Here is a 13,744-nt window from a genome sequence, read left to right on the forward strand (position 1 = left end):
AATAGGTTCCAGGACTTCTTTTCATTGAAATGAATAGGCTGCCCTGCCTGCAGAACACAGGTCACACAAGTGTTAGCCTAGCCTTAGTTTTAGCAGATGGATGTTCGGGTCTCAGCTGATGCAAGCTTCTGACATATGGTCCTTCACCGTGAGATACAAACAGCCCTGGTTTTTACCTGGTTGCTTTGTGGATTGTTGCTTTTACCGCAGTTGAACTGAATTTAGATTTCCCATCCATCAAGAATTCCTTCTGAAACTGGGACCCTTAATGTGGAACTTAAAAAATGCAAATAGATAGATATGGTTTTAGTGCAAGAGACATTCAAGTTTCTTACCTTCCTCTCTGTAATTTTGGCATTTGCTGAGATGAGTGATGTCCTCTCAGCCTGGCCAATCAAAAGGCTGAAGATTGTAATCCAGAAAAATACCAGCCCAACTGTGACCCTGTTGGATTTTCCCCGTTCAATCAGTGCCGCCCTAACATGGGAACTGTGTTCCTTGGCCAGATCACCAAGTGAAAGCAGAGTAAAAAAAAAAGCCTAAATAAGGAAAACTAACATAGCCACCCCATCTAATGATTGATAAGCTGCAATATATTACATTTTTGACATACCACTTTAAAGTCCATCTTCAATAAAACTAAAACTCCTCCCTTGCAGTAGGGCTGTATCCATCCATATTTGGAGCCTGCTATGTTGTATTGTGTTCCACATATTTTCAAATTTGAAATGACCATTAACCACTTCAAACCAAAAAAAGAAAAATAAAACAATATACAGTACGTAATACATTGTTATCTTAAGAAATGGCCAAGTTACTGCTAAATCAGTAGTATGATAGCAGAAATGTAAAAACTGCTCTATTCTATATATATAGGGGGTGAACTGGTGTCATTAAGATAAGTATAGCTTACTTTGAGTTTGCTTTTTCCCTTTTGGTGCCAGGCCCTGCTCTTCCTTTTTAATTTCAGGAGATCAGACCGTTTTTGTTGTTTTACACTTTTTTTTATCATGTTTTATTTTTAACATACTGCTTTGACAGTTGTCTGTCATCAGAATGACAGAAGCCTCAAAGCATCATTGTTCAAGGGCATCCAAAATTAAATGAGTTTACATTGTGAAAAATATTTCACAATATGCTTAAAGTAGAATTAAACTCTGCTACATTTTTAATGGGTCCCCAGGTGATTTGTGCCCTGGTGTGCTAGTATGCATATTAGCACATTATGGCAGACTTACCTGTCAAAGAAGCCTTTCAGTGCTGCACTATCAGCATTCCAGCTGGTCCCGGGCACTTCCATCTTCTCCTAGTCTCCTTTTCGGGTTTGCTCTGTTTGGCCACTTGAGTGGCCAGGCTATGATGACATCACTCCCGCACGTGTGCACAGAAGTCACTTCATCAAGGCACATACTGGTGCCGTAAATGTACTCTGGCTGTGCATGCTTGGCTCAGTGTACATTTGTACTGACTGGCAGGTAGAAGCATTTATGACAGAAGAGACCACTAATGTCTTGTATGTCATAAAAACCCAGCCTGTCAGCATTTTTTTTAACCACTTGCCTACTGGGCACTTATATCCCCTTCCTACCCAGGCCAATTTTCAGCTTTCAGTGCTGTCGCACGTTGAATGACAATTGCGCGGTCATGCAACACTGTACCCATATGAAATTGTTATAATTTGTTTCACACAAATAAAGCTTTCTTTTGGTGGTATTCAATCACCGCTGGGTGTTTTATTTTTTGCGCTATAAACAAAAAAAGACCAAAAACTTTTTTTAAATAAAGTTTTTTTTAAATCTATTATAAAATTTTGCAAACAGGTAATATTTCTCCTTCACTGATGTGCGTTGATGAGGGTGCACTGATAGGCAGCACAGATGGGCACTGATGAGGTGGCACGGATAGGCGGCATTAATAGGTGGCACTGATGAGCTAGCACTGATGGGTGTCACTGCTGAGTGGCACAGGTGGGTGTCACTGCTGAGTGGCACAGGTGGGTTCCACAAGAACACAATGTGGTTGATTTACTAAAACTAGAGAGTGCAAAATCTGGTGCAGATCTGCATAGACACCAGAGTCAAATTTTCTTCCTATCAAAGCTTGATTAAACAAGCTGAAGTAATGCAGGCCATAGATGGGGAGAAAAACGGCAGATTTTCGGCCGATTAACGAACTATCGGTCGGTCTAAAAAACTTACCTGACCACCAATTATTACGAAAATCGGCTGATTAATGAGTAACCTATAACGGGAAATGATGTCATTTTGTGGCCTTTGTGATCCTTTTTCGGAAAACGATCGTTCGTTTTTGACCATCAATGAGGATAAAGTCGGGCGTTTTTCGAAAATTTTCCAACATCACCGATAATCTGAAAGTCCAAAATACACGAAAAACGGCCGACAAAATCGTCCACTAACGATAAGATAATCGGCCGGTTTTATTTTCGGACGAAAAATCGGCCGTTTTTCTCCCCATCTATGGCCTGCATTAGAAGCTGATTGGTTACCATGCACAGCTGCACCAGATTTTGCACTCTCCAGTTTAAGTAAATCAACCCCTGTATGCCTTGGGGTAGGACCAACCATGAAGGCAGGGGTAGCAGTGCTCCTTTTTCCTGCTTGGTTGTTTCTCTGGTCTTATCTTGTTAGCACTCTTGTCTGATATGTAGTTGTTTGGTGTTTTGCCAACTGGGGGCACTAAATAAGTTATCAGTCTTGCAATCCAATGGTTTCTAAGCCTTAAAGTGTAAATAAATGAAAGCTTCCTTTTTTTTCCTTTTGAGAGAGTGGGGAAGGATTAGAACACCTGTAATATTTTACTGCTGTCTTTGCCCCCATTAGGGAGATTCACTATGATGGTACTAGACTAAACAATAGTCATGTTTAACAGCAAAAGCTTACAAAATGACAAGAAAACATTAAAGAAATGTATTGGGGTAAAAGGGAGAGAAAAGAAGAAAAGAGAGTCCCATAGGTGCGCTCTGCCAACCCAGAAGGATAGCATTTGGGAAGGAGGACAGTGCCTCTGAAAATCATGGTTCCATAATTGTGTGTCAAAGTCCAGAAAAAAATGGGTGATCCAGAAATTCCATACATTGGTATATTTGCATATCTTACCTTGCACTGTGGCTTTAGTTTTGCCATGCCGTAAGACAAAGCCTAGAGGTCTTCCAAGGCTTTGTTTTGTTTGCAGCAGTTGGTACTTGAAGAAGCAACTTAAAATTTTTTGCAGTGAGATCTGAGCGTGTATATAGGTGATTTTGCATTTCCGGGTGGGGGGCACCCCCCTGCCCCCTAGTAAAACACTCCCAGCACACAGTTAACCCTTTGATCGACCCCAAATGTTAACCCCTTCCTGTTCAGTGTCATTAGTACAGTGTCGCAGAATACATTTTGGCCTAAAATTATGACGAAATTTGATTTTTAAATTTTTTTTTACTGAACACGTTGAACCGCTTCCGCACCGCCCTATAGTAGAAATACTGCTGCTTGCTGCTACGTTAATCTCATTCCCGCGGTTTTTGCGCCCTTCCCAGATAGCGTCATATTGCCCCTCAGTACACCAGTAATCACATTTAACCCCTTGATTGCCAGGAACACGCTCACATACTCAATAAACCTCCATTGCTAGTATAGTGTCTGAACGGATCAATATCTTTGATCAGATCAGCACTATACCAGCGTTCACATTAGTCTAGTGTCCCCAAAAATGTGTTAGTGGGATCAGCCCTGGCACCTGCCAGCACCTGCGTTTAGCCCCTACGCTTACCCCCCCCTTTCTCCCCCAGCAAGTGTAGTGTCAGTAGATCACTGTCACTTGATACATTGCACACAAAAGCGCAGTGTTCGCAGAATCAGGCCTGATCTCTATTAGCACTTGCCGGTAAATTTTTTTGTAGTTCAAGCAGTCCCTGACAGATAGCTCAGACGATGAAGAGGTCCCTGCTAAAGTCAGGCATACCTGAGCACATTCTTAGTTTGCTGAGATGTTCCAAACGCATGATGACTCTCATATGCAGCAGAGTGCCAGTACTAATGCCGATCTACCTTTTGGTGAACTGGTGAGCACCAGCGGCCTAGTACATCCTGGTCTTTCACATACCAGCACTGCAGTATCACTTGGTGACGTGGCGAGTCCCATAAGTGCAGTACAAGCTGGTGCGGTGGTGAGCACAAGTAGTGTCCCACAGCCACCAAGAATTCGCACACAGGCCTGTAGACCCCCTAGTATCCTTCCGGATGTGCTTGTAAATCCCGATTGGTAGCCCACAAATTCTGCAGCACCCGTACTTCCCCCATTTACTGCCCAATTCGGAATTCAGGTGGAAACAGCAAATTTAACTACTCCCCTTGATTTTTTTGGAGCTGTTTTTCACGGAAGATCTGTATGCGTTGATGGTGGATCAAAGCAATTTATATGCACAGAGTTTATCGCCGCCAACCCAAATTCAAACCTTGCCAGACCATTTGCATGGAAACCCATTACGGTTTCCGAATTTAAAGTTTTTTTGGGCCTAACCCTCAACATGGGCATTACTAAAAAAATGAATTGCGGTTGTATTGGTCCACAGACCCGATTCATCATATGCCCATGGCCAGGCATAGATGTGAGAGTATAATGGGTTTTATGCATTTCAACTACAACACACTCTGTCGTCCTCAGGGTGACCCTGAATTTGACCGACTCCACAAAATTCAGCCCCTCGTAAATCACCTTAACCAAACATTTGGAGGAGCAAAAAAATCTGCATTGATGAGTCCCTCATTAATTTTTCTGGCCACCTTGCATTCAAACAATTTCTCCCCTGCAAGCGTACCAGATATGGGGTCAAGATGTATAAGACCTGTGAGAGGGCAACAGGCTATACATATAAGTTTTGGATTTACGAGGGAAAAGATAGTCACGTGGAGCCCCACGGATGCCCAGACTACATGGGGAGCAGTGGCAAGAATGTTTGGGACTTGGTGTCATCCTTTTTCCATATGGGGTACCACTTATACGTGGACAATTTTTATTCAAGCGTGCCACTATTTAGACATTTGTACAATCCCGAACAATTTGTCGATTTCCAAACAATTTTTTGTTTGAAAATCGGACCTAAGAATAAGTGGCTGATTTTCGCTTTGTTAGTGGGGCAATGGCACTGGCTGATTTTCGTGGTTCCTCCCCATTTCATTTAACGGCATGCTGGAAAATTCGTGAAAAACTACCGATTTTCTAAATCATTGGTGGCGCCATCGGATTACAGAACAAACAATGTTTTCGATTTTCCCATGTATGGTCTGCTTAAGTCTGAGGGGAGGAGAGTGTTAGATGGACTAGCAGATTTAGGTGCACTAATAAATTGAAGCCAAACTCAAGCAAATGCTTTATAAGCAGTAACAGCAAACAGTTTTTTCCTTTTTGGGATAAAGGTTTTACATAAAAGCTGATCTTTGTAATCACCTGTCAGTGGTAAATGGTTTGTTTCAATACTCTTAACTGATACATTTTCAGGAGAGCTTGTTCTGTTGAAAAAAACAGACTTATTGGCTAGATCAGCCTTTTTCAACCAGGGTGCTCAGGCAAGGTGCTAGGCTTTGAAGTTTCTTCAGGGGTGCTTTGGCAAAATGCCTAAAAATTGCATACGAGACATCAGGTGAATCAAGACTGCCTTTAAGTTACACAGAACCACAGGTTCTCATTGTGCACCATCACAACCTTCTAGCCGCTGGCATCCTAACAACCAATGACATCATCAGTTGATATGGAGGATGTTGGTCCTCTGCACAGAATCCTTGTTTGACCCTCCCATGCCCCTCTCTTCCAGTAATGGGGTCAAATTAGCTGAGTGATAGAAAGAAACTGAGGGAGAAAAACAGAGGAATACTATTTGGTATCAGTGTGCAAAAGTGTATTTGCTTTAGACAAATAAATCCCCTCTAATGTTGGGTGCCCTACATATGTGGGTGTTGCTGCATTAGGTAAAACTATTAGAATAGTTTTTTATATTTTAGAATGGGGTGCCTTGAGACTGTCCATTATTTTAAAGGGTGCCTCAAGATTCTTTATAACGTTAAAGCAGCCTTTCTCAACCACAGTGTCCAGGCACCCTGGGGTGTCTGCAGACTTCTTCAGGGGTGCCTTCAGGTTTCTTCAGGGGGGTGCCTTGGCAAAATGCCCAAAAATTGCATACAGGCCAGCAGGTGGATCAATCCTGTCTTTTAGTACACAAAGCCACAAGATTTCATTGTGCACTTCTATAACCTTCTAGCTGCCAGCATCATAACAACCAATGACATCATCAGGTGATAAGGAGGACATTGGGTGCATGCACATCATCCTTGTTTGGCCCTCCCCTGCCCCTTTCTGTCAGCACTGGGGTCACATTAGCAGATTAAGGGAGAGAAAATGAGAGAGACACCCTGGAATACTAGTCTGTACCAGTGTGCAAAGGTGTATTTGCTTTGAAAGAATAAATCCCCTCTATTATTGGGTGTTCTTTGTTTGTTAAGAATAGGTTTTTTACATTTTATATTGGGGTGTCTTAAGATTTGTGCAGAATTTTAAAGGGTGTCTTGACTGAAAAAAGGTTGAGAAACACTGAGCTAGACAACAAGTAAAAATAAAAACTAATGCAGCCATCACATCTAAGAATTGTTAAGCTGCAATATAATACATGTTTACTTTGGGGTTATTACTACTTTAATCACAGAAATTCTTGAAATCATCCCTGATGCTTTGAACATGCTTTTGTTTCAAATTAATTTTTCCCATCATTAAGTGCCTGCACATACCAGCCTGCTGCTAAAACAGGCAGTTCTAGCTTGCGGTCTGGTGTCCGTAGTGTAGCAGTGGTGTTGTCCAAAGCAAGGCACTGTTTTTGTTTTTTGTTTTTACATTTTTTAACTTTATTGAAATGTCACAAGTCACTTTATTTGCAATGCAGCAGAGTTGCCATGCAGTGAGATATGCTGACATGAAGTGAGGTATGATGCCAACTGCACATCTGCAATTTTTACGCACCAGAACCCACTTCAACGCAGTTGTTATGCAAATTTAAAGGACAGTATATTTGAATGCCACATCCTGGTTTTGTGAAGGGATCATGTGAGGGCCTTGCTATGTTGACTGCTACTATTACACTCTTGATCCAGCAAGCTATTATCCAAGTGTGTGCTATCAAGCACCAAGAACTACATTTTCTGGTTGTAGCACATTCTATAAAAGCAATAAATACATCCTGGGCTTCCCGCCATCAAGCATCGGCTTCTCAGGTTTGTAAGACAGTCGCTTGGTCATCCGTTCATATGTTTCCCAAGTTTTACAAGGCAGCATTAGTGAGTGCCAGTTTTGGCAATTAAGTTTTGCCGGCAGCAGTTTGACAGGCCTGTATAATTTTTCTTCAAGACGGTTGATCTGGTTTTCAGTTCTATTTTTACTCGTCCTGTTGTTGTGTTACTTCTTTGGGACAGCCCAGTAGGTGATGATCAGAAGCAGAGTTGGGTCCTGCAATGAATGAATGAGAAAATAGGATTTTTTTTGTTGTCACCATAAAATCTTTTTCTTTGTGTTTATTTGAAGACACAGCACCTACCCTTTGGCCTTGCATTGATGTGCCATTTAACTGAGCTTATTCTAGAGCATGTGTCTTTTGGCAGCCAGCCAGGCTGTTCCCTGGGCTGCTTTTTTTTTTTCAATTGTATATAGAGTCCTATTCCTGTAGGTGGCACTGTACCATGAATGGGATGATCTAAATCAGGTCTGTGTCCTCTGAGAATGCAGAGAAAAGGATTTTATAGTGAGTACAAAAAAGAGTATTTTTCCTTATTTCACATTAATTTATTTATATTTTTCTTCACAAATGCATGCAGAAAGTGAATTGTTCTGCCTGGGGGTTGCAGTGACAATTTTATTATTTTTTTTTAAGTAGATGTAAGGCAAACTAAAAAAAATAAAAACGGTTGTCTTTTTAAATACCTGTTTTCATCTTTTTTTATCTCAGTGCTGCTGATCTCTTGCAGGCCACTTTCTGCCTACATTCATACAGTCCAGAAATGGCTGCATTTCTCAGGTTGATTTCCTAATTGTTACAGCAGTGAACCATGCTTAAAGTGGAGCTCCACCCGAAAAGGGGAAATTCCGTATTAAGCCTTAGTTCCCCGCTCCCCATTAAGGATTGGCACCTATGCAGGGGGGGAATTTAACAGGTACCCGCTCCCACTTTGGCTGCAATCGCCTAGGTGATCGGAAGCGGAAGTTGCCCCCCCCTCCCCGTAGTTTTCTGGGACGCGTGACAGGTCGCAGAAGACTACGGGGCCATTCACAAAGCTTAGCACTTCTCGCATATGCGCAGTGGGCACCCAGCTGTGAAGCCACAAGCTATCACAGCCGGGTGCCCACACTAAAGATGTCAGCGCCAGGGAGAAAAGACGGCTGGTAAAACTAGTGGTGGTGAAGACACTGCAGGACCGAGGGACAGGTAAGTGGCTGTATTTTAAGTCATCAGCTACAGTTTTTGTAGCTGCTGACTTTTATTTTTTTGTTTTTTAGGTGGAAGTCCGCTTTAATATGTCTTGAAATGGCCACTTGTAGTCTGGTTTAGAAGCCAATGTAGCAACATAGAAGAGCCGGAGCACAAATGGGAGAAATGAACAGAGCATTGTTACCCTTATACCAGGAGGTGCCTTAACAAGGGTCTTCATGGCAGAATCACTAGATATTAATGTGTTGAAAGCTGCAGATTTTAAAATATCGAATAGATTATATAGGGTTTTAGCAAATTGGGTTTTCCTAATGTATATTTTAAAGATTTAAAATCTGAATAAAAGTAACTGTATTAAGCCCCTTTGGCCGTCTTCACCTATGTGGGATGCACAGGTGTTCTGTACAGTCGATGCAGGCAGTCTGTTGAAATTAATGACAGGCAGCCACCTGCACAGATCTCCATGCACAACCTGGAGTGTACATTCATACGGGTACAATGCATGAATCACAGCGCAGGCAGACTACATCCTGATATTTGTATCAGGCCTGAACAGATATGCACTCCAGGATGTGCATGGAGATCCGTGCAGCTGGCTGCCTGTCATTGATTTCAACAGACTGCCTGCATCGACTGTATAGAACACCTGTCCAATATCTCCCTATTAGATTGTAAGCTCCAAGGAGCAGGGCCCTCCTAACCCTCTTGTACGGAGCTGTATTGTTGCTGTATTGTCTCCCTTTATATTGGCGCTATATAAATCCTGTATAATAATAATAATATGGATAAAGACAGCCTTTTCACATGTGCATACAGATCAGTACACCTGTGTGAATGAGCCCTTGTAGTTTGTCTTATCCTCTGTCACTCTATCCCAAGATGAAGAATTGTGGAGACATTTCAACTGCAAACCTTTTCTGTTACCAAAATCTGAAATCAATATAATCGCATTCTCTTGAAGAAATGTAATAATTATAAATAAAAAGAATGTAAGCTCCAAGGAGCAGGACCCTCCCATCCTTCTTGTATTGAACTGTATTGTTGCTGTATTGTCTCCCGTTATATTGTAAAGCGCTGAGCAAACTGTCGGCGCTATATAGATCCTGTATAATAATAATGTTTGGAGCTGAACTTGGATTCAAAATGTAAACATTTATATACTGTTAATGTGTGGGCATGTAGCTCCCTCTAGTGGCTTCTGCAGCACACTGGTAGGGGAGGAAAAGGTTACTGAAATATTTTATCCATGCACCGAACAATATTGGTAATTGCTAAGGGGGTGGGGTTCATATGTACCCCATATATTCATATATAGCTTTTTAATACAAAAAGTTCAGTTATTGTTTAACACTGCTATAGGGGAACAGTATAAAAATGTCTTTTAAAAAGACAGTAAATCTGTCTGAAATGTAGTTTTCCAGTGCTTGCATCACTCCAATATACTTATAAAACAGGAAACATGACATTCACTACAGTTAAACCAATCACTGTTATTTAAAACACATGCACGGGACGATTCACCTGCATGGAATGTTTGGCAAATGTCACAATTCCTGCTTTAAAAAAATACCCCATAATGCTGGGCACATGTATGTTCATTTCACAGGTAAGTGTCCACGAGTATACAAACTTGTGTTTCCCTGAGAAATATAGACTATATGCTGGACTCTTTAGTATGGCCCATACAAGCTTGTTCACACCTGTGCATTTTAACTCTGGTTAATGTATGTACACAGGTTAGCCATTGTACTAAATGGTGCTAGTTCACACCTCTGTAAAGTGCATGGCCAGAAACTTTCATGTCTGTTTATAATGCAGCAACACATATTAAAGGACCTATTGATAATAGCAGCACTAACTCATACTAACTTACTAACGTGTTCTAGAACACAGGGCAAGGTGTGAATCCAGTCTAAGAGAGCCTAGTGACGTTTTGCATGCTAGCATATAATGAGTTCAACAGCATTAGGGTGCTCATTAAAACCTCTGGAGAAAGGAAAAATCCTCCCTTGCAGTGGAGCTGCCCCCACACTGAAAGGGTTGAGTGGTCGTTTAAGTCTAGGGTACTAGAAAAAGCACTTTACTTATCCGATTCCTTGGTTCCTCAACAGCCAGTGGCTCTCCTTTTCTCCCCTTCGTTCTTTCAGTGGACTATACCTTGGTGTCCTCGCGCCCAATTCATGGCTATGGACCCTACAATGTACTGGAAGATGTCAGAGGACCTCTTACTAACAGAGCGGAAGGTGCTGTGGTGACCGATCTAGGAGCATGAAGGAAGCCTGCAGGAGAGGAGAATCAGGTAAGTAAAAGTGCTTTTTCTGGTACTCTAGACATAAACCAGCATTTAATGTGGAATTAAAGTAAACAATGTGAAAAAACACTGATGCTGAGGTAGGTTTTTTATGACAGAAGAGACTAACTGTCTCCTCTGTCATAGACATTTCTCCCTGCTTGTCAGGGAAATTACAGGTAGGCCTGCCATACTGTGCTATGCTGGGGCCTCCTGCGTACCATTTAAAAATATATAGCACAGTTTAATTCTGTTTTAACCCTTGCAGTGAAGGGAGCCCCAATGCATGGAAGGGGTTTGTTTTTCCCAGAGTTCAGCTTTAAACCAGAGTTCCACCCGAAGTTGGAAGCTCCACTTTTCTGTGTCCTCCCTCCCTCCAAAGCCACATTCGGCAGCTTTTAGCGGGGGGGAGCAGGTACCTGGTTTTGACAGGTACCCGCTCTCACTTCCATCTCAGTTCGCCACAGTACTTGCATCTACTGTAGATGCATGTGTTTAGTCCTGAGATGGACTGGTTGGTTTGAAAAGTTCATAAATGTTCTTTCAGAAAGGAGGCAGTGTTATATCTTGTGCTTCAGTATATCGCTATGTTGTTACATTTTTCAGCACCTACCTATTGGTCATTGAGGCTACCAGTCATAGTGATAGACAATTTGGAAGGTTCAAGTGGTGTAGCAAGGGCCGAGAAAAACTGTAGGCTGCCATGTTCACCTGTTTAAAAATACTAGTTGCCTGGGCATCTCTGGCATTAGTATTTCCTTCGTCCATAAGTCAGAACATCTGATCTGGATATTAATTCTAGTATAGCTTCTGCAGAAAGCAGTCACCACATGTGTCACCACATTTGTACTCTTCCCAAGTTTGCCTAAAAGGCTGCAAAGAAAGCCTTGTTTCATTGCTTTCTGCATCATGCCTACTGAATGTAATGGTTTATAGCCTCAACTCTAATCTCTAGATATTTTAATTAAAAAAGAAAAATGCTATGCAAGCCATAGGTTTGCCTGGCAAATAATTACCAAGTTCCTAATGGGAAACAGTGCAAGTATTTTTAGAGAATTGTGGTTTCATTACAGGCTTAGTTTTTAATTACAAACAGAAAAACTATTTTTAGACAATTGTAATTTCATTACAGGCTTAGTTTTTCCTTATGTTGCTTCACTTATGTGAGCCATTACAAATGAAATGCATTTATTAAGTGATTATAAATGTTTGTCTTTTTTAAAAATAACAAACATGTCATATTTACCTGCTGTGTGCAGTGGTTTTGCACAGAGCAGCCCGATCCCCATCTTCTGGGGTCCCCCGCTGACACTCCTGGCTCCTCCCCACTGCCAAGCCACTTACTATGGGGAGCACTCGTGTGGGCTCTATCCTGACCATTGACACACATAGCATGGTTCAACCCCCTGCTCTCTGCTCAATTGCTATGATTGACAGCAGAGGGAGTTAATTGCTCCCGCTGCTGCCTTTATGTCCAGTGAAGAGAGAGATTGCGGAGAGAGCCACTGCTCTCAGGTACAGCGGTGAAGCAAGATTGGGCTCAGGTAAGCATAAGGGGGGTGGGAAGCTGCACACAGAAGTTTTTTTTACACTAATGAAGAGAACACATTAAAGTAAAGAAAACCTTCTACCTCTACAACCACTCTAAGTACATTTCTTGATGTTGCAATCCTTCCTGTGTATTAATGTACAATTGGTTGTTGAGGTACTGTAATTTAATAGCATGCATAACATTCCCAGTATTGGCCTAGGAGTACTCCCTGAATCACAGTTGCTGCGATGTGTACTGGATTCTCTTATTTTTAGTCCTTGTGTCTAGTAGTGTCTGTAACTGTTTCCATTCCTTGAAGGTGAACCTCATGGAAAAATCCAGCTGCTTCTTGTTACATGGGATGTGTGTACCAGTGTAAGACAGAATCACATAAACAGCTATAAGGACAGATTTCTTTTTTTTTGCTCTATTTAAATGATACAGAATGTTCTGCATTTCACAGTCAAATTTTATGTTACAGGAGAAGAGGGTTGTTTACAGCTGTGACAGCAATACAATCCAAACTGTTCCTAGAAAAATAAGAAAAACGCATACTAAAAATTGTTGTCTTCAAACAAATATGCTTTCATGGCAAACCTCAGACTATTCCCGTGGTTTGGATTCATCTGAAACTGTGACTAGCCAAAGCCACTAACATTTCATAAACTACAGATTATGCCCGAGCATCTGAGCTAGTTCTGAATCCACATATATATTGCTTAATAATCTAGATGCTTTTGGATTTTTGACTGTTTTACAGATGACAAAGGCACAAATATTACAAAAAGATACCTGATACCTATGAATATGTACAGATTCACTTTGGGTCATGAAATGGGCAGTTTATATGTTTTATAGTATTAAAAAGAAGTCTCTAAAAAATGAAAAATTAAAGTATTACTAAACCCACAACATTAAAATCAGTTTGTTATATGAAGTAAAGCATATTTGTTATACTCACTGTGGAACCTAAGAGGTTAATCCTCCACATTGTGTAAAAAGGATGTTTGATCCTATCTTCTCTGATTATGTCTTGATAGATTGATAGATTAGCGGCTAGGGGGCAAGCTGCACATGCTCAGTTTTGTGTGTATTTCTAAAGAGTTTTTTTTCTTGGGAGAATGCATGTGATCAGCACTCTCCAGACAGAGGTCAGGGGTCCTGCATCCTCCTACAGGAGAATTAAAACTTCTCCTACAAGCTTTAACCAGTGCTCTGCTGGACACTGATAGAAGTCACAAGACTGCTCTAACTGCTAATGAGAAAATGTATTTAGCAGTTTATATTTACTAAAATAATTGCATCTCCATGTTGTGTGCACTGTGGGAGACAAGGTATAGTGAATGCAGGGTCCTGGGTTTAGTAACACATTAATTTAAAAATACATTTGTCACTTTACAATTTGATAATTAGCTTTTTGATTCAGATTTTTTTAATGAAATATAGATAGGATTTTTTT

At 41.2% G+C, this 13,744-nt stretch overlaps 1 protein-coding gene and 1 long non-coding RNA gene across 2 annotated transcripts in view; one reads left to right on the forward strand and one right to left on the reverse strand.

Annotated features, from left to right (window-relative positions):
- Nucleotides 1-13,744, forward strand: part of SESN1 (sestrin 1) — a 236,210-nt gene that overhangs the window by 5,981 nt on the left and 216,485 nt on the right. The gene's annotated exons all lie outside the window — the stretch shown is intronic.
- On the reverse strand, nucleotides 5,357-12,129 carry LOC149470311 (uncharacterized). Its single transcript, XR_016309179.1, has 3 exons — nucleotides 12,001-12,129; nucleotides 10,549-10,743; nucleotides 5,357-7,488 (listed from the first exon to the last, which is right to left on the reverse strand). It is a non-coding gene; the product is annotated as an uncharacterized LOC149470311 (long non-coding RNA).

The sequence above is a fragment of the Staurois parvus genome, unplaced genomic scaffold, assembly GCF_062004578.1.
Source record: "Staurois parvus isolate SC_StPar_1 unplaced genomic scaffold, SC_StPar_1.0 ptg000048l, whole genome shotgun sequence".
Lineage (NCBI taxonomy): Eukaryota > Metazoa > Chordata > Amphibia > Anura > Ranidae > Staurois > Staurois parvus.